Source organism: Aethalodelphis obliquidens, unplaced genomic scaffold (assembly GCF_003676395.1).
Source record: "Aethalodelphis obliquidens isolate GAN/ISIS:26980383/991018 unplaced genomic scaffold, ASM367639v1 scaffold18, whole genome shotgun sequence".
Classification (NCBI taxonomy): Eukaryota; Metazoa; Chordata; class Mammalia; order Artiodactyla; family Delphinidae; genus Aethalodelphis; species Aethalodelphis obliquidens.
In genome coordinates, this window is record NW_020837962.1 from 2,685,462 (window position 1) to 2,713,352 (window position 27,891).

A 27,891-nucleotide genomic window follows, 5' to 3' on the forward strand; every position below is an offset into this window, starting at 1 on the left:
TCAGAACGAACGATCATCCAGTACAATACTGTCCCATGCTCCAGAGAAGACTGGCAAACATCCTGGAGCAGCAGGTTTGGACCCCTCCAGAGGTCCACACCCCTCTGCCTGCCGGAGCTTGTAATGGGTGGAACCGATACTCTGGGGCAGGCTTCTGCCTTATCTAAAGGCCCTGTGGAAAGCAGGGCCTGCAGACCCCCTCCTCCTGTGGGAAGTCACCCATTGGAGCTCCACCACAAGGTTCTAGAACAGTGGGCACAGAATAGCTCCACAATCCACCGAACACCATGATTGGGAGAACCAGGAGCGAGAAAGTTCCACTGTTTACAAATGGATGAAGCCAACATTCATCAGGTACTGCCTTTGTGCTAGATCTTTTTTCTCTACATAAGATGCTTTTTATTTAGTAATCTATACAATGTTTTGATTTATAAAAAGAGGGCATGGTTAAGTTATAGTTTGTGAAACCATTTATTTTTTTATTGAAGTATATAGTTGATTTACAAAGTTGTGTTAGTTTCAGATGCACAGCAAAGTGATTCAGTTATACACACACATATATGTATTCTTTTTCAGATTATTTTCCCTTATAAGTTATTACAAAATATTGAGTATCGTTCACTGTGCTATACAGTAGGTCCTGGTTGGTCATCTATTTTATGTACATTAGTGTGTATCTGTTAATCCCAAACTCCTAATTTACCCCTTCCTTCCCCTTTCCCCTTTGGTTACCTTAAGTTTGTTTTCTATGCCTGTGGGTCTAGTTCTGTTTTGTAAATAAGTTCATTTGTATCATTTATTTTGGATTTCACATAGAAGTGTTATCATATGATAATTTGTCTTTCTCTGTCTGACTTACTTCACTTAGTATGATAATCTCTAGGTCCATCCATGTTGCTGCGAATGGCATCATTTCCTTCCTTTTTATGGCTGAGTAATATTCCATTGTATATAACTGATTCTCCATTTCTGAGTGGATTGCACCACAAAGTTTTCCATTAGAAGCCCATGGAAACAAACATGTACAGTCCCACCCTGTTGTAGGCATGTGCTGCTTTTCCATATCTATTTCCCATGCTGCTATGATCAACTACCACACACTTAATGGCTTGAAACAAGACAAATCTTATTTTTCTGGAGGTCAGAAGTTTAAATGGGCTTCACACAGCTAAAAATCAAGGTGTCAGCAGAGCCTCACTGCTTCCTGGAGACACTTGGTGAGAATCATTTTTTTAACCTTTTTCAGCCTCTAGAGAATCCCCTCATTGTTTGCCTCATGGCCCTCTTCCACCTTTAAAGTCAGCATTGGCTGGTTGAGTGTTTCTCATAATGCATCACTCTGACTCCTCTGACTAACTTGTCTACCTTTAAAGTGATTACAGTGGAGAACACATTGTAATCTCCTTATCTTACAGTCAATTGATTAGCAACCTTAATTCCATCTTCAGCCTTAATTCCCCCTTGCCATGTTCCATAACGTATTCACTGTTTCTAGGATTAGCATGTAGACATCTTAGGGGGACCATTGTTCTGCCTACCATATTATCTATTCCTCTTCTGATTCAGTTCTGATCAATCCTTCAAACTGGATGTTGTATCCTATCCTGTTCAAGGACTAAACATGTGACCCAAAGTAGGCCAATCAGACTTCCTATCCCTGGGATTTGAATCCTAAGTTGAATGACCCAATAATGGAAAATTATCTCCATCACAGAGCATCCTGAAAAGAGCACATTAGTCCCAGTTCTCTGAAACTCCCCTGGTCTCTTTCCTTCTTAAAGTGACGTTCTCTAGTAGTTCCTCTGATTCTGTGAGCTGTCCCATATTTCTTCCAGTAGATCATTTATTGGCTTAAATCATCCAGACATAGTTTCTGTTGCTTGCAACCCATAAGCCCTGAGATATTCAGACTCAAAGAGAGACACACAGAGATAAGCAGAGAAACCCACAGAACCTAAAGCAGCCACACAGACAAACTCTCCTGACTTGCACTGAGAACAACAGACTTATTTTGAAAAAAAAAAAAGTTGAGGCTGAAATAAATAGCTCGGCCACATGAATTTATTTCTAGGCAGTGGCAGACCTGTTATATGCATCTCTGGGTCTTTTCACAGTTCCGTTGTTGGAACCATCCCCTTTTATTTATTTACATTGAATGATAAAAGCAGTATGATAATACGCGTGAAATAAGGTTTCTGCTTTGTCTTCTTCCCTGATCTTTTCTTCCCATAATTTAATCTATGCAGCCATACTGATTCCTCCAGGCAAAGCCTTGCAGAACCGACTGCTGCTCCTGTCCATTCATTCGTTTGACATAAATTATAATACCTACTCTGTGCTGGGAACCTTGGGGATGTGGAGGTAAAGAAGTCAGACTCCCTGGACCCAAGCGAGCTATTTAGTCCTATTCATCTAAGAAAAATTCCCCGAGCATGCTTACTAGGCGCCAGCTAATCCATCATTCTGTTCTCGTGGAGATTAGAGTCTAGAGATAAAGTTATGAAGGAGGCATGTGCTGATGTAGAATGATCAGCAGGGAAATCTGGTTTTTTTCTGAATGACAGAAAGTGCATTTGGCTAAATAATAAGCATACGAAACATATTTAGTTCAAGATTTGTAAAGGTTTAATTATGCAGTCATGTAAATCTAGAAATATTCTTTCCATAAGAGCAGTAGAGACAGATACTGATTGAGGAGAAGGAGGGAACACGTCTTGGTGGATGCGATATACGAAGAGGATACAGCTACAGAGCATTTATATTCTTGTGATCATAAGAGGAAGCTGAATTCTCTGCTGTTCAGCCAGATGGAGGGAGAATACAATCCATGGAAAAATGAAAGAGACTGGGTACCACTGCTGGTTGTTCCACTCGTGGAAATTCCTCCTCGTGGAAATTCCTCCTCGTGTCATTCTTTTTACATTATCATTAGATAATGTAGGTTTGAAATTCTGCATCTCAAACAAGCTCCCAGGCAGTGAGGATGGCCCCAGAACACAGGTTGGGTATCAAGGCTAGTAGACTGATCTCATTATCCTGGAGACTGTGGTGGGCCCTCGTTCATAACTACTCTCCCTGTCTCTTGCTGCTGCCAAAGAGGGCCAGGTCTGCCACAAATAGTGAAGGATGGGGTGAGGGGGAAGGGGGTCACCATGCGTAAAGAGGAGTGAGAGAACAGAAGAAGCCTAAGTATGCCTAAGTCTGCCTTGGGGTATCCGGGAGGCTATCCAGGACAAGTGACATTTGAGCCCACCTTGTTGCCCAGCCAACAAAGGAGAGGATGGCAGCACATGGAGATAAGACAGTATGAGAAAAGACACAGAGGTACAAGCCAATATGTTGGGGAAACTACTGAAAGGTCAATATGGGTGAAGAGTAAAGTGCACTTTACTCTTGGACATCAAAACAATCCCCATTTTAGAGGTGGGAAAAGTGAGGCTTGCCCAGGGTCAAGGAGCTAATAGACAAGGGAGATGGAATTTGACCCAAGGCTACCCAACTCCAGGCACCATGTGTTTATACTATGGTCTACCATCCCCCACCTGGTGATACAGTGGCCACTCCATCCTTACCAGTAGGTGGTTTCTGGAACCCCCCTGTGACCCTGTGCCCGGTGAGCATGAGAGGCAAAACCCAAGGCACTGAACTACAGTCTCTTCACATAGGCCCTCTCATCTCTATTCCCAGCTGTGCGCCAACAGTCAGGCCCAGGGTTTGAGCCTGGTCAGCTGAGTCCCCGCTTTTCCAGACATTTGTCGCCCGGCAAGAGAGCTTGGGAAGGGGTGTGTTCCAAGAATAGACCACCTTTCATATGCTGGTCTCAGCCTCAGCCTTATCAAGCAGGGCTCGCTGTGGCAGGAAGCTCGTCTAACTGGCTGAGAGCATCACGTCCCCCCAGATATTCCACCCCTTCACCAGATCAGTAAATATTCCTTTGCCTAGAACACCTGCTGCCGCTGGTGGTGGATGAAAGGGCCTTGCATGCCCGTCACCAACAGTAGAGCAGGTACTGACGTCAGAGGTCAGAGCTGTTGAAGTTACATAATCCCAAAGGCTGCTTGAACATGGAATAAGGCCACATTTAACCTTAAGGGAGCTAAAAATAGGCAAATAGAATTTTATTTCCCCATAACATTTTTAAGCTTTAAATAATATATTTTTAGTGACTGTAGGCAAGAATTGTGCTTGACCCCAGGAAATTTCTTCACTGTTGAATTATGATCCCTAGGAAATAGAGGGTATATGTATGCAGGGCATAGGCATGGCATATCTGTGTGTGTGTGTGTGTGTACGCAAGCACATGGATAGATATAGACAGGGATAAGGATATGAATGTAGATATACAGAATGTGGGCTGCGTTTTGCTGCAATGAGGTGGTAGCAGAATGAACGCTGATGTGACTTGGATAGGTAGGTGAGCGTGAGGTGTGTAAATTTCGTATGTGGGAAGGTTTTGATACAGGTGTGTGGTATATTTCCGTGGTTAAGAGCATGAGTTGTATGGGTGTGTAGTGGAAGCTGCATGTTGTGTGTAGTGCGGGTGTGTCTGCAGGGGTGTGTAAGGTATGTGAACCCAAGGCATTGCATCTGCTCTTGCTCTGGTGAGCGTGCAGTGGATATATTTCACTCAGGGTGGGGAATGTGTGTTTGTGTGTATTCAGATTGTGTGGGGATGTGTGGAAAACATGTCGACAGTGTGCCTGAGTGGGTCACAAGTATGAGGTGATCATGCAGGTATGCGCTGGAAGGGGTGTGTGCCTGTTTGTACCTGTGTGTGTCTGCACACACATGTCATGGCTGATGACTCCAGGAAAGATAGGCAGAGTCCCGAGTGCCCCTCCCCAATGTTTACAACATCCTAGATCTTCCTGTAACATACTTCCGGAGACCTATGTGAAGGTGTTCTCCAGAATGTTAACCCACTGCTCTCCTTTGCCCCTCTGGGACTCTAGCCCCTAATTACTCCCGTGACCAGGCACAAAGTGTCTGGGGCAGTCAACATTTCTTGGCACATACGGGCTTCTCTCAAACTCTGGTCTACAGGCAGAGGTTTTCCAACCTGATGGAGATGGTCAAAATAAAAAAAATCAAAGTATATAATAAAATAAAACCTGTCCTGAACAGAAACAGCCTAGAGTTAAAGCTCACTTCACATTTTCCCGTAAGAATTAATTAAGAAAACATAGTGTGGCTTAGAAGAATTTCTCCAGCTTTAGGGTTTCTAGTTTCTGCTGTTGTTATTCTGCCATCTGACCTTTGGCAAATCCTCCCACTTCTTGGTTCTAGAATCTTTGTCTTAACTCTTTTAAGTCACGTATTTATGTGTTTAACAATTCTTCATTGTCTCCCTACAGCCCTCAGATAGAGTCCAATCGCCTTAGCATGCCACCCAAGACCCTCCATGACTTGACTCTTCTAGTTTCTCATTTCCATCCATCCTGTGCCCCCATAACTTCTAGGCTCACCAATCTACTCACTGTTCCTCAAGGGCAAAGTTATCTCAGCAAAGAAACACATGTCGCTGTCCTTTGTGCTGAATAGGTATACCTTGCCTGTCTTCCTTTCTGCAGAAACATCAATAGGGACCAGGAAGGACACATCCTACCATACTCACTGACGATTGATTCCATTATCCTTTCAAAATGTTTTTTGGCAACTAATAAGTTCCAGAAGCTCAATCGGCTTCTAGAATACAGCAGCCAGCCAAAGAGACATATTCCCTGCCCTTGTAAAGCTAATATATGAAAATTAACTGAATCAGACTTTTCTTCAGAAACCTAGTGCCATAACCTGTGCCTGAATCTGGAATGAAGGAGAATTTGAAGGAAAGACTTCATCAAGTTGGTGTCTCGTCAGTCATGGCTAAGAGCATGATTCGGCACACCTGGGTTTGAAACCTGACTCCACCGATGATAACACGAGTGGTCTTGGGCAAGTTTGCTAAACGCTCTGGGTCTCAACTGCTTCGTGGAACAAACCTACCTCAAAAGGTTGAATGAGATGCTGCATCATTGTAAGGGCTCAATAAATGTTGCTTTATGAAGCAAACACCTAACTTCCTCCTGATAGGCATGGATCATGCCCCTTTCATTTCCTGAATGCAGGAATTTGGGCTTCAATTATGAGCCTTGTCCATCAGGCTGAGGCTTTATCTTCTCAACTCAGATAATAATTTTCACTGTGAATTTTTAATAAGGTGCTAGGATGGTACATCATGATAACCTCCATGAGGTCAGGGATTTTCTGGTCTGTTTGTTCACTAATACAACTTCAGTGTCTAGAACAGTTTCTGGCACATAGTAGGTTCTTGGTGAGTATTTGTTAGAATAAAGGATACTGTACCTGTCGGCAGACTGCAGAAATGAATCTGCCTAGTCATTACTATTATTAACAGCCGCCACTTTCCCCATAAACTATGAAAAGTGTTCCATAAACTATGAAAAGTGTTCCACAGCTCGTCTCTAATTTCCTCCACAAAATCACGAGGCAGGTCTGATTATTCTATTTCATAGGTGAGCAAGCTAAGCAATCTGAGACCCAGCGAGGTTAACAACTAGCCTTAGGCCACGTAACTGCTAAGTGACAGAACTGGGATTTGAAGCCAAGGCTGGTTCCCACACTGTCCTATGATGCAATCCAGGAACTCTCTTGGTTTCCTAAGGAGAAGCAGAGAACCTTCTTCCCCCCGCCAGTCCCTCTGATGGAGCCCCCAAACTAGATGGTGAGGGGCACAGGAAAAGAGGCTGGCATTAAAGAAACAATAGGGCTGAAGAAACTGCATTGTCAATAACTGCTGAAAAATCATGACACTAATTAAGAACGATGCTCCCTGTTCTGCCAAAAGCTCTAGCTTCTTGCAGAGATCAATAAATCAAAAATAATTGTTTACTTTGTCTAGGCTCCTTCCCTTCTGCCTGTATTTTTTTCCTTCTTTCTTTGTATAATGTGAAAGTTGATGAAGGAGCCTCATTTTCACTAATGAAAGAAACTTAATTTTTTTGGCACTATATCCCTCATTAAGAAGAGCGAAATCCACTTAGGAGTGGCTTCTGCTGCCTTCCATTTGTCCAAACGAAGACCCCCAAATCAGCATAGGGCCAGTTTTAGCATGAAATTAGAGCTGCCATGAAATTTATGTCTATTGTTTTAGGAAAGATATTTAATGATAGATGGTAACAGTCACTAAAAATGACCACAGCCGTCTCCTCACTCTTGTTTTTGTTTCATCTCTCCACTCTCTCCCCAACAGTGTATGCAGGGCCAACAGTGAGGTGGCCTCAAAGAACTTGGAATCTAAAAACCAGGTTATCACTGAATACTAGATGGATACCAGAGGAGAAATAAGTAATATTACCTTAAAGAACTAGCAAGAAAAAAAATCTCCCAGGCTAGTACATAATAGTTCTTGCCCAGCCACAACACACTAGGACAGTAAAGTAATAAGACATAGGGCATGCCCTTCCCAGGACTGTCTAGGACATATCCAGGACGATCCTATTAACTTAAATACATTTTATGGCACATGTAATAGTTCAAATGATATGCTGGTAAACGTTTTTAACAACCAGATTTTTTTGGGGGGGGAAGCTCTAATTTGTAACATTTGCCAATTATCATAGTGTAAATATTCCCACCATGGTCCATTGTAAGTGACCGAGAAGAATGCTGGATTTTGGAAGAGATGTGTGTAATCCTCTGTGTACAGCTGTACACAATCCATTGAATACGGATTTGTTAAGAGATATGTACAATTGTTTCTTGTACATCAAAACCAGCAGGCTCTGGCAACCCCCGTAGTAGCCTTTGCCTCAGGAATCCTTTGATTATAATTGAGCTCTCTGTGTGGTTTTGTTCTTGGGAGGAAACTCACTTTTCTGACTCAACACTGTCTGCTTAATGGCTGCTCTTTTCTTCAGTGGCACAAGATACAGTTTCATGATGGTTTATACATCAGTTTAGTGGGAGTCAGTCCCTGGAGCCAGATCACACTAAGAGGGATAGCCAACAAGGCTGGGTAGCACAGATGGAGTTTGGTGAACAGATCACAGTATGGCTTCCCATTGGCACCAGTGCAGCTGCCCAGTGGCCTTCCTTCACCTCATGCGAAATTCTTATCACCCTCTGTTGTAACAGTTTTCTTCCTTCCTTATCAGTCCCTTCAGGCAGGCTCTGAATTCCAGAAGGATAGGTATGGGGACATAGTCGTCCTTGGCACGCTGTGGTGTTAGGCTAAAAACCATTAATACAAGGGAGCTGGCTAATTAGAATAAAGGAAACATCTACTGAGGACTTCTACCCACTGCTACATGCTGCTAAGTTCAACCCCACGAACTTGAATATATCTTCTCCCATAAAACACTTGAAAAGAGAAATTAGGAAGAGCCTTATAGCCCCTGTCACAGACTCTCTAACACTTTAAAAATTCCTGAACGGTGTGCTAACGTGCTTTAACTTGGTTTAAAGTGGTAAGGTCTCCACATCACCATGGAAATATCCCCCCCATACCCCTTTCAAATAATGAGATGGTAATAAAACAATGAACTTGAGGTAAACAAGAGGCAGAAATACTTTAAGCCAGAGGATGAGCAATCAAAAGACCATTTGGTAACGCACTGTCTGCAGACTGAATGGTGGAGGGCAAATAACTATGTACAAATCTAACATCAAGACTTGGAGTTTGAGTATTGTAGACTACCGGTTTCTACTTGCAAAATTCCCATTGCAGCTAGCCACAGAGGTGTATAATAAATTAGGTTCTGATAACCTGCGTTTAGCCAAAGTGTGAAAATCAAGTGGATCCTAGAGGAACTCAGAGGCTGCAAAGATTTAAACCGCCTAACTCAGGCAGTATCGTTTGGGGGACCCAGGCTGTATAGCCACAGAAGGAATATGTGGGCTGTTACTGATCTGGAGGTGAGGGAGACCTAATAAGTGGTTATGGCTACACCATTCAGTCTGGTCATGCTAGACACCCCAATTCTAATATAATTAAAAGGATTCCTGGACACCCCCACTTCACCCAGTCCACACCCAGACATGAAAGACCTAGAGTCAGACCCGGCAGAGCCATCTCCAACTGGCTATGGGCTCAAGGATGACCTCAGAAATGTTCCGAGAATGAGGTTGCTATAACTTTATTTCAGGTAGAATGGAAAGCTGCATTTATTTCAGCTCATGTGAGGGGGGCGGGGGCAGGGATGGGAGTCTTTCTACCATCTGAGTTAATTTCCTGCCTCGCGGTGGAAGTCCCTTCAGGGTTAGCAACGTGAACTCTCATTCTCAATGTCCAGCATTACAGCTGCAAGGGATATGGGATACACTGGGAGGCAGCAACCGCCATTATGTTTTTAGACAAATCCCCATGTCTTGCCTGTTTTCTTATTGGACTGACAACAAGTAGTGGCAATAAACCTCAATTAATTTAAAGACTAATAAATGGGTATACAAGAGTTCTCTGTGCCATCTTTGCAACTTTTCTGTATATCTAAACTGTTCTAAAATAAAACATTTCAAAAAAAACCTCCAGAAAAAAAATTACGTAATTTCCAGTTTATTGAGATGTTGAGTAGAGTTCCATAAAGGGATTGCTTTCCTGTTTAAAACTCTCCTTTGGTATCATCTCCACTGTATAAAAAACTACATAGAAAACAAAACTGGAAGAAAAGAAGCAAGAATGATAATAATGGTTGCCTTTGGAGGGTGGGCATCCATTGGAAAGGTGGAAGGGTTTTTTTCCTACCTCTTTTAGTTTTTCTTTGTCATCTAAATTTTCCACCATTACTTTTTAGGGAAAGGGTATTTGTAAAAAGGCTTTACATCTACTTTCCTACTGTCTACAAATTAAAGCTTCTTACCATAATATACCTTCATAATCTGGCCTTGTTTCTCCAATTTCATTGTCTACCATCCCTTCTCCTCCTTAAGATACCTGTACTTCTGGATAATTTTAAATTGCCCACAGTTGTCCCAGACATGCTCTGAGTCTTTGTACATCAAATAATCCTACAGGTTCAAATGCCTTCCCTCCTTTCCAGTCCAAGTTTTAGATGTTTCCTTCAAAACCTAGCTAAGATACCATCTTTTGGGGGAAAATATTCCTGACCCCACCATGCGTCTCTACACAATTCACTCTCTCCTCTCGCTGCCGTCCATAGATTTCTATCATTGCACTTAACACACTGATTGGTATTGATCAGACTGTATGTTAAGCCTGACTCTGAGATCACTGAGAGAAGACTAGTGCCTGATGTATTACGGCATCTTCAGTCCAGAGCCTGGCATATGGAACTTAGTGTAACACATCACTGATGGGCGGACTTAGTGAATGGGCTCATGAGCGTACATTTGGCTTCCCCCAGAAGGGAGCACTATATACTGGTAAAAAAAAAATAAGACTTGACCAAGTGCAAAGAGCCAAAGCAGAGAGGCAGAGCCCAGCTAGGAAGTCAGGTGAGAGGTGGGAGGGACCATGACAAAGGAACAGGGCTGTAGATGACCAGGAACCTCATCTGAGTCAGAGCCAGGGTGAGCAACTCTGAGAAGGAAGGGCTGTCTCTTCTGAGATCCCAGGGTGACAGTTTTAAAAAGCTGTCTTGCCGTGAGATGCCAGAGAACAGATTCTAACATGGCTCGTTTACTCATATGTATCTTACACTGTTAGGAACAAAATACCTGTCAGAGATCATTAAATCCAATGGTTTGTAAGCTGCCTTTCACAGAAATCTAGGATTCTGCAGAACCATTTCAAAGACAGGGCATGTGGGAAGGCTGGTGCTGCAGACCAGGTCATGAGCACTCCAACCAGGGCAGCTCCACTGGTAACTGGTTTACATCTTGACCCTCCGCAGAAAACTCTTAGGAGATGGTTCTGCTTAAAAAATAAAGGAAGATATGGAGGGAGGGGGAAGGAGGGAGGAGAAGGGATGAAAAGGAAGGGAAAGGAAGAGAGAGGAGGAGAGAGAAGGGGAGATGGAGGGAAGCAGGAAGGAGGGAGGAAGAGACGGAAGGAGGAGACCAGAAAGAAAAGTAAGTTAGAAAGGGGGAAGGAAGGAAGGAAGGAAGGAAGGGAGGGAGGGAGGGAGGGAGGGAGGGAGGGAGGAAGGAAGGAAGGAAGGAAGGAAGGAAGGAAGGAAGGAAGGAAGGAAGGAAGGAAGGAAGGAAGGAAAGGGAGGTGGAGGAAGAAAAGTTAAGGAAAAGAAACAAAGGAAGGAAGAAAGCAAACTACCGATAAAACCCAAACCTGTCATGAGAAAACGAAGAGTCAGGAGAGAAGTGATATTTCTGAGATCACAGAGGAAGGCGATGACACCATCATGATGACAAGTCTGGTCCTCTCCTTCCCAACTCAGGACTCCATGTTTGAGGACAGAAGCTTCATTAGCTCCTTCTTCCTCCCCTTCACCCCACAACGCAAGGGTGCCCAAACAGAGGCAGCAAGCTCAGGATGTCCAATGAAGCAAAAAGCAAGGGTAAAGGCGGGTGTTACGGAACTAAAAACTTCATATAGGAGATCAGACACTCTGGCCCTCTCATAACCTACTCACTTGAATGGGGAAAGTGGTTCCTAATTAGGGCAGCAACTGCTTGCATGTAAATAAGAGCTGGTGTGCCTGGAAAACCCTTGTCCTCCTAAATGGCTCAAATACTCCCCTTGTGAAGCCTCCATAATCCTGAATCACTAAGAAAAACCTCTCTTCAAATACCATACAAAAGACAACTTGAATAAGACTTGGGGGTATGACTGGTGGGGTCTAAGGTCTGAGGGCTGCCATACTTGTTCACTCTACATGCATTTTCTGAGGGTCTCTTATACGCTAAGTACTGTCCTAGGAGACGGATATACAGCATTGTTCTGTATATACCCGTTCTCGAAAGCTCAAAGTCCAACCATTCTGGTTATAATAATGTGTGATGAGGACTATCAGTGATGGAGGAGAATCGGTGTGAAGAAAGTACTAGCACCTACCCCAGCACAGGAGAGTCAGAGAAGAGTTCCAACAGTGGTTCTCAACTTTAATCTGCATGTGTATTACCAGGGGGGAATCTTATTAAAGTGCAGATTCTGATTCTCTGGGATGGGGCCTCAGATTTTGCACGTCTAACAGGCTCCCAGATGCTGCTGACACTATTATTCAGAGACCACAGATGGGGAAGCAAGTCCTAGAACAGAGTCACTCAAAGCATGGTCCATGGACTAGGCAGATCATCATCACTTTTGAGTTTGCATAAATGCAAATTCTCAGACTTTAGCCCAGACCTACTAAATCAGCATCTCTGGGGAAGGAGCTCAGAAATCTGTGTTTTACCAGATCCTCAAGTTAGTTCGTATATATGCTGACATTTGAGAAGCAGCATCCTTGGGAAGCTACTTGAACTGAGTCCTAAAGAAAGAGGTACGACTGCCATGTTGAGAATCGCATACAACAGCATGTATCATAGGCTCCACTGTCTGCCTCCCATTTTGGTTCCAACAAATGCTTTTCATTCACTTCGCCAGACAGAGTAGATCAGTGTCATTGCCAAGGCAAAACAGGACCCGACGTCTTGTAAGCTGAAACAGGCTTGAAAACTCCTGGAGGGGGAAGGAAGTTTACATCCTGTTGAAGCGCCACAAAGATGGCAAGTGTGTGGCATGTGTGCCACTGTATCCTCGTTCTGTTCCTGTGGTAGACATCGTTAATCAATCCCTGTTCTCTTTCCTGCTTAGCCCAGACACTCTCTCAGAAACCTCAGCCTAGCTCTCCAGGCACCCCCTATCGACGGAGAGAAGCTTGTACCTAAGAGGATATCCTTCGAATCGTGTCCTTCATCATTGACTGATAACATCAGTCAAAATAAATGTTTTACCAGGTACAGGGGGAAAAAAAAACACCACCATCATTTTTCTTCATGATGTGCATTTCTCAGGAAGAAGAATCCTTATTCCAGGGTTATCGGGTGAAGTGACCAAACTACCGATTTAGTGAGCGACATTTGCGTATTTCATCCAAGGGGAAGAAAGGAAGGGGGAGGAAATGCACATGTACTGAACCTGTACATCATGCATCTTCCTAAGCGTTTTACATACAGAACAGTTCATCTAACCCTCACTACAACCATATAGGGTAAGTCTGTCATCCACATTTTACAGAGGCGGTTAGAGAAGTTAGATAACCTGCTGCTGTCAAACAGCTAGTGGAGAGGTCTCTCTGGCTTGAAACATGGGTCCTTTTCCAGTATACTTTAATTAACAGGCACATCACAGATGTAGTATTGATAAAAAACAAAAACAAAACACAAAACAGCAAGGGCTTCACGATAGTTTTTACTAGAGAGCTCTAAAAGTTAAAAGAGCCACTACATTCTCTTAAAGGGCCCTTCTTGGCCCAGAATCTCTGAGTTTCACATGGCCTGGGACCTAGATTTCAGCTTCTTGTTGATCCTCAAAGGACATGATAGTGGCTACGGACTATCTACCTCAGGAGCACAAAATCCTTAAGGAAAAAAAGCTGGTGGCTTTATCAGACAAAACCCAAAGCAATGATCTGTTGTTTTAACTACTAATTCTGCTATCTGGTTTATTTCCCTTTGGTGGCCCTTGATGGAGAGTGTAATATTAATGTATTTATTAATACATCAATCTTGCTATTGACATAATTGTATATTATAACAATAATTACATTATTATCACTGTCACTATTACTATAATGTCACAGGTTGGGTTCTCCAGAAGCATAGGTGAGATGGAATTTAGGGGGCAAGATATTTATTGGGGATCAACAGATGTGAAGGGAAAAGGGGAGGAAATAAGATAGAACAGGGTGAAGAGCGCTCGAAAAGCCTGAGCATCAGCAAGGGGCTCTGGAATGAATATTATCCACCAGGGTTGTCCCCTTCAGGCCAAAATGGTCCAACCTTTATCTAACTGCCTCATTCAGTCACTAGAGGCTGGATGCTCTGGGAAGAATGTGATGGTACAAGCTCTCTATGGCAGAGGCAGACCCTGAAAGAGCTGATAGCTATAGGCTCTCTGCCGACCACACTCCTTATAGCTGGACAGCAAGTCCTTTTTGAAGGAGGAGCCAGATGGTACATCTTTATTTACCAAAACGAATGATACCTCCTGATATCTGAATGGGGCTTTACAATTGATGACATTTTCATATCTGTTAGCACATTTGCTCCTTGCAATCCAAATCTGAACATGATGTTTTGTAGTAGATTCCATTGTTGTCCAAAATACTTGTTCTTCCCTATGGAAGGATTACTTCCTCCCCTACTGACATCAGGCTCAGTCATGTGACTTGTGTTGGCCAGTGAGTTATGAGTGAAAGTGATGAGCATCACTTCTGAGCAAAAGCTTTAAGAGCCGTTACATGTGCTGTCATCTTCTCTTTTTTTTCCCCTCTGCTAAGAGTCCAGGTTGTCCCACACAGGAGCTGCTCCTTCAGTTCCTGAGTAAAGGCACTGGAGCAAAAACTGCAGGCGCTCCACAATGGACATGAACGTGAGTGAGTTAGATTCCTCCGTTGTCTCAAGCCACTAAGATATTTGGGGATGTTTGTTGCTACAGCATAACTTATCCTAGCCTGACTGAGACACACTCCCATCACTTACAAGCCCATGCTCCTCAGCAAGGCTTTATATAATCCCACCTCTGCCCGTCTCTCCAGTCTTATCTCCCACCATGCCTCACCTTGCTTTGTTCCAACCACATCAAACACATTTATCTTCTTGAAAAGCTCCTACCCCTTCTCTAAGATGTAGCTCAAATATTCTCTATGCAATTTTCCCTCATCCCCTCTCCCTAGGCAGAAATAACTCCACCAATCTTTCTCATTGGGCTGTGTAGAAACTATTTTGTTAATCCCTTCCCAGTGCCTAGAACGCTGTCAGGCACTCAGCAGGGGGTCAATAACATTTGTTGGAATAAATCATAGTGTATATTGATGTGTTAGCGTGTGCCAGGAACTGTACTAAGTGTTTGAAGAAGATTATTTAACTTAAATTAAGGTAGGTATTACTACTGTTCCCTATTTTTTTTAATGTTTTTAGGTTTATCCATTTTACTTTTTTTTTATTTCTGTGTGTATTCACAGTATGACTTGTCAGTAGTAATAAGAATTATAATTAGGCTCTAAATACATAGGTCATTGTTGATCACATAATGAGAAGTTCCTAGAAGAGAATACTAGGTAGGGGAAGAGAGAGAATACCAAAAGAAAGGAAAACAGGAAGATATTTTTAAAAACTAGGTTTCTTTATTTCACCTAGTGGTTCCTGAAGACACTCAGATGCATTGTTTTTGAAGGGCAGGGTCAGTGTTAATCTACGAAAATCAGAAGAAGGCCTAGCAACTAAATAAGTTCAAATGAAAGTTTCAGCATTCAAAAGGAAATAAAGTACCTAAGGAAACTTGGTCCAGCTATTTTTAATGTAGTAGAGACCCTATGTGTGGGGATATATGTAAAAGTCTATCTACATTACCTAATGCTCAGGTAATACAGTTTGACATGACTTAGGAACAGAATACATATCACTGTATAAAAGTACAGCAGAAGTACAACTTCTTGTTGAAACCGGGCACTACAGTGAAATAGTAAGTAAGTAGGACATAGGTTATAAGGATTGAATTCTTTATGTGCTTTGATCAAAAGCCAAAAGAAGGTACTCTGCAACCTTGAATAATTTCCCTCAAATTTGATTAAAGTCATCCTCAACATAATGGTTCCTACAAAGTTATGTAAGCTGTGACAAAGTGAGAGAGTGGCATGGACATATATACACTACCAAACATAAAATAGATAGCTAGTGGGAAGCAGCCGCATAGCACAGGGAGATCAGCTCGGTGCTTTGTGACCACCTAGAGGGGTGGGATAGGGAGGGTGGGAGGGAGGGAGACCCAAGAGGGAAGAGATATGGGAACATATGTATATGTATAACTGATTCACTTTGTTATAAAGCAGAAACTAACACACCACTGTAAAGCAATTATACTCTAATAAAGATGTTAAAAAAAAAATATTCCTTGTCCTACAACTACTGTTGCCTATTTTACAAATGGGAAACCTGAGGCCCAGAGAGGTTAAGTGACTTAATTGGTACTTGGCATTGACAAAACCAGGCAGTCTAGTTTTACTACCCATTTTTTCACCACTGTGCTATCTTGTAGGAATCTGGGGGTGCCCAGATTCCAACAAATTTTCTCACGCATAGTGGATACTCCATAAATGGTGGCAGTGGTGTATAACGTATTGGTGTATTTGGAAGGGTCTGAACCTAGTGCAGGCATAGAGGGAGTACGTTGACTGTAGGACATTTAAAAGCAATAATAAAACCAACTAAGGTTTGGTCTTCTATATAATATCGCAATGCACTAGCAGTTCTAAACAATTCCAGCAATTCTAAATGTCAGTAATAAAATATTCTTCCATGCCAAGATGGGTCATTTCCACTCCCACACCCATTAATACAACACTGAATCATTGCTGAATGAATGAATGAACTAGTTGATAGAACTGATGAGAACGTGAATGATGAAGATGTAGCAATTGACACAGAACAAGTAAATTACTTCCACGACTTTCAATTAAAACAAAGCCCATAGTCTAGTTTGACATGTTGCCTCCCTTGTAATGTAACCGAAACTGGGGAGAAACCAGCCCATCCAGCTGGATGGGCCTGGCATTCCAAAAAAGAATTTAAAAAATCCATTTTGCAAATCCAAAGGGCCCGGCATCACCCAGTAACCTGAAGTGTGGGGACAGAGAAATATCTCACCTTGGTGCCCCCATGTCGCCTATGCCAGTGACCAGAGCTGCAGAGATGCAAGTAGGATTTAGGGAGGAATCTGGAACCTGAATTTGAATGGGCTCCATTAGGCAATGACCCAAGTTTCCACAGCCCACTTCTCACTAAACTGTTATTCTGCTAGGAAAAAGAAATGAAAATCATGGATATTCCTTATGAGTAAGTTCTGTGTCTTGGGCCTTTGATGATAATTTTATGGACATTTCATCATAACAGAGGATGCAAATTTCAATATTCCCACACTTCCACGTCAGTACAGAATTCCCTAATATTTGATGAAACCAAGGTCCGGAAAAATAAAGGATCCCACCCAGCTCTGTAGTCCCCATCTGGGAGACTCCTCACTTCTTTGTCTGCTTGTCTGTCTCTGACTACATTGTGAGTTTCTGGAATGTGGAGATGCTATCTCCCTCCTCACTGCTTCCTGAGCTATTAAAGTAGCCCTTGGCTTGTTGAGTGACTAAATGATCACTTTGTCTCTTTCTGTCCTGGTCTAACTTGGTGTCTCTCTCCTAGTACACCTTCCCCAAGTGATTGACTGGGTCACCCAGAACGTCTTCCCCATTCATGAAGACAACCTAGAGATCGGGGTCAGGGGACAGATCCTTAAAACGTCTACTTTTCATCAGAAATGCTTCCCATAAGCTGCTCACTTTCTCCCCAAAGTTTTCTCCAGTGACCCTCAATGGATATCAGCGAGAGGGTCTCGATTAGGGGTTAATTGCTTTAAGTACTTTTTAACACCTATTAATTTTTCTCTTCATGAGGAAGACACGTGTCAGGACTTGCCAAACAGTCACAAGGAAGAAGCAGTGACATCAGAGCAGTGGTTCTCAACTGGCGGAGAGAATTTGCCCCCAGGACCCAAAGGGACATTTGGCAGTGTCTGGACACATTTTTGATTGTCACAACTGGGGCAGGAGATGCTACTACAGCTAGAGGGTGGAGGCCAGGGGTGATGTTAAGCACCCTAAAATTCACAGGACAGGCCCCCACAGCAAAGAAGTATCCAGCTCCAAATGTCATCAGTGCTGAGGGTATACCTGCATTAAGGTATACCTATATCTGCATTAAGGCACTGGTGCTTAGAAGCAATAAATATATGAAGTCACAAATTCCACGTTGGGAAAAGTAATGATGAGCAGCACCAGCAGTAAACACCTACTGGGTGGCAGATACTCTTTTAAGTACTTGGCACTTGAACTGTTTCAACCCTCATCCAACAGCCCTCAGAGGCAGGGATGGTCACTACCCCTATTTTACTAATGAAAACACCAAGGCACCCGAAGTCACCCAGCTAGCATGTGTCAGAGCTGCTATTCCACCTCACCTGCCTGGCTCCAAATCTCTATTCTTAACCACTCTGGTGTGTTGGAGATCAGGGACCATATCTGTTCTGGCTTCTAGATTCATTTCTTTAGGAAAGAGACAATGCAACAGAGCAAAGCGTTTGTACTTCTGTAGGTTTTTGTGGAAGGAAGATATTAGGACTGAACACTGAACAGTGACTAATGTTTGCAATTGTGGGGAACAAATGGCAAATGCAAGAGCCCGAGATTGCTTTCTACTTCCGCCATAGTGGTTAATGAGAGAGGTCAGTGTAGTGGAAAGAACATTATGTCAGGAAGCAAGAAACATGGATTCGGGGCACAGCTCTGCCACAAATATATCCTGGAACTTCGGGCAAGTTTCTTAAACTCTCACCTGATTTTTCTTTTTGATATTGTCCCTGTTTTCCATTTTAGTTCTGGCAGGTGTGTAGAGCACGAGTTGACAAACTATGGCCCACAGGTCAAATATGTATGGCTGTCAGCTGTTTTTGACAATAAAGTTTTATTGAGACATGGCTACACCCATATTTTACACGTCATCTATGGCTGCTTTTGTGCTACCATGGCAGAGATGAGAGGTTGTAATAGAGATTGTAGAGTCCAAAAATATTTAAAATATTTATTATTTAGTCCTTTACAGATAAAGCTTGTTGACCCCTAGGGCAGAGGTAATTCTTTGTAGATTTTCTTCTAAATCTCTGAAGTAGAAAAACAAAAACTGAAACATGAGCCGAACACTACACTGACCTACCATGATGGTCTAACGAAATGACCCATGTGAAAGTACTCTGAAAAAGAACAAAGAAATATCTGCATTGTGGTATTAATACCAATTGATGGGGATGCAGCGTGACAGAATAAAAACCAAACAAACAAGCAGCATGGGATCTGGAATCAAGCACACCTGAGTGTGAATCCAAGTCCCACCAACTATTACTATTGTGATTTGGAAGTAGTTATTAAATTCCTTGGGTCTCAGTTTTCTTAACTGGGGATAATAGTAAATCAAGGAGAGGGAATAATGCATAATGGAGATAATTATACTTATTTCCTAAGGTTGCTGGGAAGATTCAATGAAATATATTCAATGATTTATGCATTTGTTCGTTGAATATGTCTGATGGCTGCCCCACTGTGTACCTGGAGCTATGCCAATCACCAATGTACAGCTATGCCTAGACAGCCATTGTCCCTGCCATCCTGGCACCTAAGGTCTAGTGGAATAGAAAGACATGGAATTCACTTAAGTGCTACCATTCAAATTAAGTGGTAGCATTACTAGGACTGCTACTAATAGCTAAGAATGTTTTAAAGGTAGAACACATCTGGGTTCCCAGTTGTGAGAGGGCTTTGCGGGCTGATGGGGGATTCACAAGAGTGGGAGAGCTTAACCCAGGGAAGGAAGAAGGAGAGAAGGTACACAGCAGAACGCTGTGTATATCTGAGCACTGGATAAGACACGGGGTAAGAGATGGCAAAGAAAGAGAAAGGAGGGTGTGAAAAAGGCAGGGCTAGAGGTCCAATTTCCCTACTGGACATCATGAAACGACAGAGAACACTACACATCCACCAAGGATATCCCCTCCTCTTGCAGAAAGCAGCCCCTCTGAGCCCCTCCAAAGAAATCCACGCAACTGCAAACACACAACGGAGCGTTGCACAACCACACTTCTGTACACCGTAGCGGGGTATGTATGTGTTTTTACTAAACTGGTTCCCTTTTCTTCCTGGGAAACTACAACATATCCACCAGGCTTTCCTGTAATTAGGTTTAGCCATACAACAGTTCTGGCCAATGGAACCTAGGCAGAAGTTATGTTTGCCCCTCCAAGCCCATCCTAGCAAAAGCCTCCTATCTAGATCTCTTCTAGTCTGCTGGTGAGATGCAGAGGACCCAGTGGAGAATCACAAGGTCTTACGGGAATGGTGGAGCCGCAAGATAGAATAATCCTGGGTCCCTGAATAACTGCATTGAGCAGAGTTCACTATACTGTGCACAAGAAAAAAACATTGATTATGTTAATGCACTGAGGATTTGGGCTTCATAACCCTAATTAATACATATAAGTGTCTTATTTTTCCTTTATATATTTACTACCTCCGGAATGGAAGCCTTCATGAAGACAAGAACTCTGTCCTCTTATATTCACTCTTCTGTCCAGAACAGTCTGACATAAAGAAGATGCTTAGATAACATTTGTTGACCAAAATATTAGCAAGTTCAGGACAAGATAAATAGCAATCAATGACCTGGAGTCCTTGGAAAGATGGGATAAAAGCACACACACAGAACTGCTCTTCTGTAAACTGCAAAGTTACGTGAAGATGTTAAATTTTACCATCACCACAGAGGTGGGTTTGCAAATGCACAGGTGAGAGCATGCATGAAGACACAGTCACACCAAGTTCTTACAGCATCGTGGTGCAGACACAGGTACGTGGACACAGCATGGCTGAATTCTTACAGCATGATGGGAACCTAAAGTGTTCATGTCCCAGACAGACTAAGGGACTTCCAGACCTCACGTACATATGGGACCCATGTCCATGTGGGACCTACATCCACCTCCAAAGGGCACATAAGCTGAGCTGACAGATTCATAAACCAAGTGTAGGCTTTGGGCCCAGATAATCTGGGAATAAATAAGAATATTAACTCATACTTATTGAGTTCTTTGTAGCTTTCCAGCACTGTGATGGTAGTGTTATGTATGTCCCCTTGTACTTAATTCTCTTATGAACCCTAAATGGTAATATTATTGTTATCTTCATTTTCCAAGTCAGCAAATTCAGGCTTAGAGACCTGAAAGGAAGTGCTCAAGGCCACCTGGCCAGTGGGGCTCCCTAGATGCCTGACCCTGGTACGTGCCTTCACCTCTCCATCCCTCTGTATCTTCATCTGAAACGTGAAAGCAAAAACACACACCTGATCGTCTAGTAGGAGGATGGAATTAAATCAGACCATCTGCAGAATTCCCTGCAGATCACCTGACACTCAGAAGGAGCTCAGAAATATGCCACCTCCCTTCCTTTCCCTTCTCTTCCTTTGCCCAGAAGAGCTGTTTCGTCCTAGGCAAGGTTCTGGTCTCCAAAAACCAGCAGCAAGCAAAGGCTATGTCTCCAAAAGACTCTGCCACCAGGGCCAGCCAGTGTGCACCAAATCCTTAATAGTATTTAAACATTGTCTGGGCATCTAATTATCTTAATCATGCAGCATTCAAAACAGCACAGTCGGTGTGCACCCCAGGAAAGGTCCCATTCACAGAACAGGTACTGTTCAGGGACTATTAAGCCAGAGAAAAATGTCTAATAACAGAATTTAACAATTGCAGCACTTAAAACAGGAAAGGCTGACAAGTCTTCATCGGAAGCTGGGCTCTCCCCAAGATCCCTGCTCCAGGCTGAGCCTCTCAGGATCCTTTCACCTCCGAAGTACCTCATCTCAGCTTTAGCCTCCCCTGCTTCAGGGGCTGTGACTCTTTTATTGTGATTATGTGGGTTAATTCTCACAATCACGTGAGGTCAACATGGTTAAGTCCATTTCACGGATGGGGACCGAGCCTTAGAGACTTTGGTTTGGAACAAAACTCCTAAGCTCACCCTGCAGCCCAGTGTCCACCTTGACGGCTTAAGAATTTATGTCTTGGTAGAGAACAGACTTGTGGTTGCCAAGGGGGAGGGGTGTGGCGGAGGGATGGAGTGGGAGTTTGAGATTAGCGGATGCAACTATTACATATAGAATAGATAAACAACCAGGTCCTACTGCAGAGCATAGGGAACTATATTCAATATGCTGGAATAAACCATAATGGAAAAGAATGTAAAAAAGGAATGTATATATGTGTATAACCGAGTCACTTTGCTGTACAGCAGAAACTCACACAACACTGTAAATCAACTATACTTCAACAAAATTAATTTTTAAAATAAATAAATAAATACTAATATTAAAAAAAAAAAAGAATTTATATCTTGGAAAAGAACCAAAGAGAAACTCCTTCAAGAGCTGGCCTGTAGTGTCTGCTCTTCCTTCCGGTCTCTCCCTCTCCTTCTCTTCCCTCTTCCCCCTTCCTTCCTTCCCAACTTCCTTTTCCTTTTCTCTCTTTCGTCTCTATCCCCCCCTTTGTTTTCTCTTTTCTTCCCCTCTTTCCTTCTTTATGTCCCGTAGTCTCTCCACCTTTCCCCCTTGGTGTTTTTCTCCATCTCTTTCTGTCTCTCTGTATCTCTCTAGAGCTCTCTCTCTCTGTGTCTCTATTTGTCTCTCTCTGTCTCTATTTGTCTCTGTCTCCCCCTCTCTCCCACTTCCTCACCCTCACACACTCTCACTCTCTCCCTGTATTGATTACCTACCTACTCTTTGCCTGGCCTCCTGCACCCCACTGGGACGGGCAGATCAATTAGACACTGTCTCTGACTTCCAGGAACCCACACTAAGGAAGAGAAGGGAGGTAAAGAACCACACAGACAAGCGCAGTAGGAGGTGAGCATGACGACGCGGGGAGGCTGAAGGGCTGTAGGAGCAGGGAAGACGGCCCCAGGGAAGGCCTGCTCTTCACGGCAGCCTCTACATCACTGTCCACACTGCTGTCCAAGCTCAAGATGTCACTATGTGCACACATGGGGCCGCCAAGGCTTTGTCAGCCTCTGCAGATCACCAAGTTCTCAACGTGTGCCGTAAAACGCTTAAGGGCTTGCCACTAGCTGGGATGTGTCATGGAAATGGATCCTTCCTCACATCCTGTCAATTTCAAATCAGGCTGCCCATTGCTGGGAGAGCCATACTTCTTGTTAAGAGAAAAAGAAACTGATCTGCTGTCTGCTTGTCTCTGTCCCAGGCTATGGTGAATAGTCAGGTAACATCAGACATCAGCCAGCCAATGTCCTACACTAGCCTCAGAGTTGTGCAATGTTCAGTGTTCGCAAGACCAGATTAATGAACCAAAAACACATAAATATTTCTTGAGTGGCTATGACAGCCTTGCACCAGACTGGGTTTTCACAATCAGAAACTGTCTCACGTTGAGGTCATCTTGTGTAGATGGTATAAAACAGCACATTTGGAGTCAAACAGATTTTGGTTCCTAATTGTGAGGTCTTGGGTGAGAAACTGCCTCTCTACGAGGCTCAGTATCACATTTTTACAAGGTGGATTATATTACCTACATTGCAAGACTATTGATCAAAATGGAGATGAGCATAGTAGCTCCTCCAACATCAAATAGGAACGCAGTCCATGATACTTATGATTTCTAAATATTATGACTCTAACTCATCATAATGGTTCTGTGAGATAGGTAACAGCATACACTCATTTCAGGAGAAAAGCAAAGAATCAAAGACACGCCACTAATAAAACAGAAAGCCAGACTCTGAGATGCAATCCTTCCACACAGGATACCCCATCCCATCAGATAAGTTACCATCAAGAAGGAAATCAATGGTGAATTCACATGTCAGGTCCATCCAGATTGTGGAGGACACCAATGGCGTCTCAGTTTTGTTACCCTGTCCAGAGCTGACAGAACAGGAGGCCTGCCTATCCCCCTTATCCCAGAGTTCCCCGGCATGTTACAGGTAACCTGCAAATAGTGAAAGGCTCCAAGTGCTTTATGTTTTAACAGGTCTGATCTCTCTTGGGCTTGGGGAACTGACACTACCTTTCTCTCCCTCCCCACCCTGGCTAATAACTTTGGTCATAAGGCAACCTCTCTTCAAAGCCTTTCTTTCCTGTCAGGTTGAGAAAGTTCCAGTTTGGTGATTTTTCATTATCCCCCCATTTAGATAATTTTCAAAACACAGTGGAACCTTCAAACCGAGTGAACAATGTTGCCAATCTTTCTGCGGGCTACCTCTGCTAAGCATTAAGAGATAAACTGACTGCAGTGGAAGGGGAATTTGGAACACCGTTGCCATTAATAGTAATAGGGGAAGCCAAGTGCATCCTGAAGTTCGGTCACAGCAGGAGGCATTAGAGACACCTGTGTATCAAGGGCTGGACTCAGTCTGAGTCAGGATTCAGTGAGGCCTTTCCTCACCAAGGAGAGCATCCCCAAATGCAGGGCACAATGGAGTGATGAAGGGAACACTCAGACACTGAGTACCTGCTGTATGCAAAGCCTTTTAAGAATGTTTTCTTGGGCCTCCCTGGTGGCACAGTGGTTGAGAGTCCGCCTGCCGATACAGGGGACACGGGTTCGTGCCCCGGTCCAGGAAGATCCCACATGCCGCGGAGCGGCTAGGCCCATGAGCCATGGCCACTGAGCCTGCGCGTCTGGAACCTGTGCTATGCAATGGGAGAGGCCACAACAGTGAGAGGCCCGCGTACCGCAAAATAATAATAATAATAATGTTTTCTTGCTTTATCTTCAGAATAATAACAAGAGTTGGGAGTAATATGTTTTGTGAATGAGAATGTAGAGGTAGAAACCCAAAGTTATGTAGCTCATAAGTGATGGATCCAGGATCTGAAATATAGTCTGTCTAGCTCCAAAAGTCCCATGGCTAAGACCACTTTACTATGAAAAAGCCTTGCTTTCTGCATTCTTCAATGTCTCTTTTGCAAGAGAAGATAGGGCTGCTTCTCTTGGAGGCAGTTGAAGAACTATAAGTTCACTATCTTCTGTGATAACACAAAAAGAGACCTTTGCCCATTCTCACTAGATTCGCAGTTTCTGCCAACTGTGCTCACCATCCAACTCATACATTTGTTTTTTAAAAGATATAATCCACCTGTCCTACTTTGTGCCATTCAATAGAGTAGTCTTCCTGTATTATTCAGAACAGCCACTTCTGCTTCATGAGTGGGTACCAATAGCAACTGGGCCACTCATAGCCCATCCCACTACCATAACAGGCATTATTAATCAATTTCCCACTGAGCAGCCACTACCAATGGATCAGATTATGCACTGAAGATTCAATCTATTCACCAGCCCTGACCCAAGCCAATCACAGCTCCTAAACGAATGAATTTATCTTTTGGATTAACAAAATCTGTTCTTTCTTGCCTCACTTCCCAAAAGAGTAGAAAAACAAATTGACTGTATTCTAATGTGTACCTTTACCAACACATTTCTTTTATTTTTTAATTCCCACATACCCTCCCGAAGATTTGGATCCAGACAAATAACCTAATTCTCATACCTTAGTTCCATCACATTTGTTTATTATAGGACCTTAGGGACGTTGGGTTTTTCATCTATAAAACAGACAGGATAACACTGTCCCTGTGGTGTTGTTTGAGCATTAAATGAGCAAACATTCATAGAGCACCAAACACAACGCCATTAGTGACATCAGTCCACTAATGTCAACAGGCTTCTCCCTTCCCCCCACAGCCACCAATCATGATACTTGTGTATTTGCTCCTAACAGAAAACTGGTACTGAACAACACTATGAGCAAACCTACAAACCCAAGTGACACTGCATATTTCTCTTCCAACTTCTTGAAAAAAAATGCCCAAACATCTTAGAGGAATCTCCTCCTCCTCTCCACCACCGCCTGGCTGGTTTCCTGCGTTACAGAGATCTTTCCAACCCATTCCCTCTAGCATTTAGGAAGGGCGGAGTCTCAAGTCAACCTGAGGATAGCCACTTGCCTGAGGCTGAAACAATCACCAGCGGCTTGGCAAGAAATGGCTGTGTCCTAAAGCGACAGCTGAAGAGGACCTTTGGCTGAGCAACAAAATTCTGCAGTGGCTGGTAACTGCCTAGAGCTGAATTGTACACAGAGGCTGAATTTCCTTCTCTTAAAACCAGTGCCAGTCCCAGATTATTTATTTCTTCAACAGCAAGAGAAACAACAAAAGCGTTGAGCCCCTACTCTGGGCAAGGCATGGGCTAGATCCACCAACCACCCCTCCAGGCACTTCTCCAATGAGCTGAAAAAATGAGAGTAACCTTGGACACGGATGGAGAGCTTCCAATGTGCTGGGCACTGCAGTATTTGATGTGGACTATCTCACTCCATCCTCAGAGAATCCCATGCAATAGGACTTCCATTATCATCATTTTACCAAAGAGGAAACTGACGGTGAGAGAGAAGGATGCTGAATATGCCTGTTACAGACACCTGTCCTGTGTGTGTGTGTGTGTGTGTGTGTGTGTGTGTGTGTGTGTTGAATTTAGTAATCTATTATAAAAGTCATAATGCTGATTGTAAAAATTTTGAACAGAAATGGACAAAATGAAACATTAAAGTTACCCACTCCCCTTCCTGCCCACAAGATAAATGCTGATACATCTGGTATAGACACCTGCCAGACACTGTCCATCCCAAGAAAGTCATATTAAATATAATTCTTCATATATTAGAGCTTTCTCCTATTTGTACTAGTTTTTGTACCAGTATCTTTAATGTTTATATTTCCAGCTGAAAAAGTAATACATGGCTATTATAGGAAATGAACAGAATGCAGAGACAGATTCTCTCAATTGTCCATTACATTACTGGCCAGGCCTGAACTGGGTCAGGCAACTGGAGTTTAGCGGTGGAAAGACCACTGGGCTAGGAGACAAATCACTGTGCAGAGAATCCCAGCTCTCTCCCTATGTGCTAGCTGAGTAACTTGAAAACAATCTCTTAATCTCTTTGACTCTTAGTCTTCCTATCTGCAAAATGGGTTATTATTGTCTACCTCCAAGGATTACCTGTGCTTAGCAAAGGGACCGTCATACAAGTACTAAAAACACAAATAAAAAGTGACCAGCCTCTTCCCTCCCTAACGTCATTATTATTTGATTAGTCTTGCCCTCTCTACTTTCTTCCTCCAAGAAGGCAGCCTTCCCACACTTCGGGGCATCGTTGCTGTCTCTCTTCCCTTCTTTGCCAACCTGCCAGGGCTATTTCTCTCTCTCAGCATTTTCCTCTCTCATAAATATTTGCAAAGCCTGCTCTGTCTCTTTGTGTTTTCACGCCTGGTTTTGCCACCTTCTTCGCAGAGCTGATTTGATATAAATATTTATGTGTAAAAATATGTTCTCCTGGTCCCCCGTGTCCTCCCTACACACTACCACTGGGGCACTGCTAACATGGTGTCACCATGCAGCCTGGTGGGGCATCGGGGCCACCAACTTCACCCTGCATTGTGGGAGGAACAGATGTTTGATGTGGAATCCCCTGGTAACAAGTCCCCTGGTAACAGGTCTTCGCTGATACACCAAAGGGCCCCTAAACTCTACAATGGAATCTAACAGCTTTCACTGCAATTTTATAGACAGTCCCATGGGAGTTCCCTCAGGGTTGGGAGTAACTCTGTTATCAAACTAGCTTGGCCAAAGCTAAGAGAAATATATGTATATAATTGTCTCTCTGCACCCTTCTTTCCTTTAATCCATTCTCAGGGCTGCTTGCAGACACACCTACACTACTGTCCCCTCCTGTGGACAACTACAGTCATGATGTCATTTTTAAGGTCATGTCAGCTGGAGTCACCCCATTCCCACCTGACCTCTAAGACCACACTGTCTTCATCCCTTTATGTCTCCCTGTCATGTTCTCATTCTCCCTGGAGTCCAGCCTCCTCTTTCTGAGGTCATCCATCATCCTTCTTCCAAAAAATGTACCTCCTAGTGACTGTTGCTGTTGAAGGTGGCCTCGCTTGGTACCTTAAATCTCATGAAATCCACAACAACAACAAGAACAAAACATGAGGGACTTCCCTGGTGGCGCAGTGGTTAAGAATATGCCTGCCAATGCAGGGGACACGGGTTCGAGCCCTGGTCCGGGAAGATCCCACATGCCGCAGAGCAACTAAGCCCGTGCACCACAA

The 27,891-nt window shown here is 43.4% G+C and overlaps 1 protein-coding gene and 2 long non-coding RNA genes across 8 annotated transcripts in view; 2 read left to right on the top strand and 1 right to left on the bottom strand.

Annotated features, from left to right (window-relative positions):
- Positions 1–27,807, top strand: LOC113626187 (uncharacterized). Of its 5 annotated transcripts, none has more exons than XR_003435081.1 (4): positions 20–354; positions 19,714–19,807; positions 20,232–20,553; positions 25,494–26,125. It is a non-coding gene; the product is annotated as an uncharacterized LOC113626187 (long non-coding RNA). The 5 variants fall into 5 exon arrangements; XR_003435084.1 differs by adding an exon at positions 26,348–27,807 and having other exon boundaries at positions 58–354; positions 19,714–20,553; positions 25,494–26,153; XR_003435080.1 differs by having other exon boundaries at positions 19,714–20,553.
- Positions 1–27,891, bottom strand: part of SHISA9 (shisa family member 9) — a 296,188-nt gene that overhangs the window by 70,611 nt on the left and 197,686 nt on the right. The window lies entirely within an intron of this gene.
- LOC113626188 (uncharacterized) lies at positions 11,146–15,199 on the top strand. The gene is made up of 2 exons (XR_003435085.1): positions 11,146–11,468; positions 12,707–15,199. It is a non-coding gene; the product is annotated as an uncharacterized LOC113626188 (long non-coding RNA).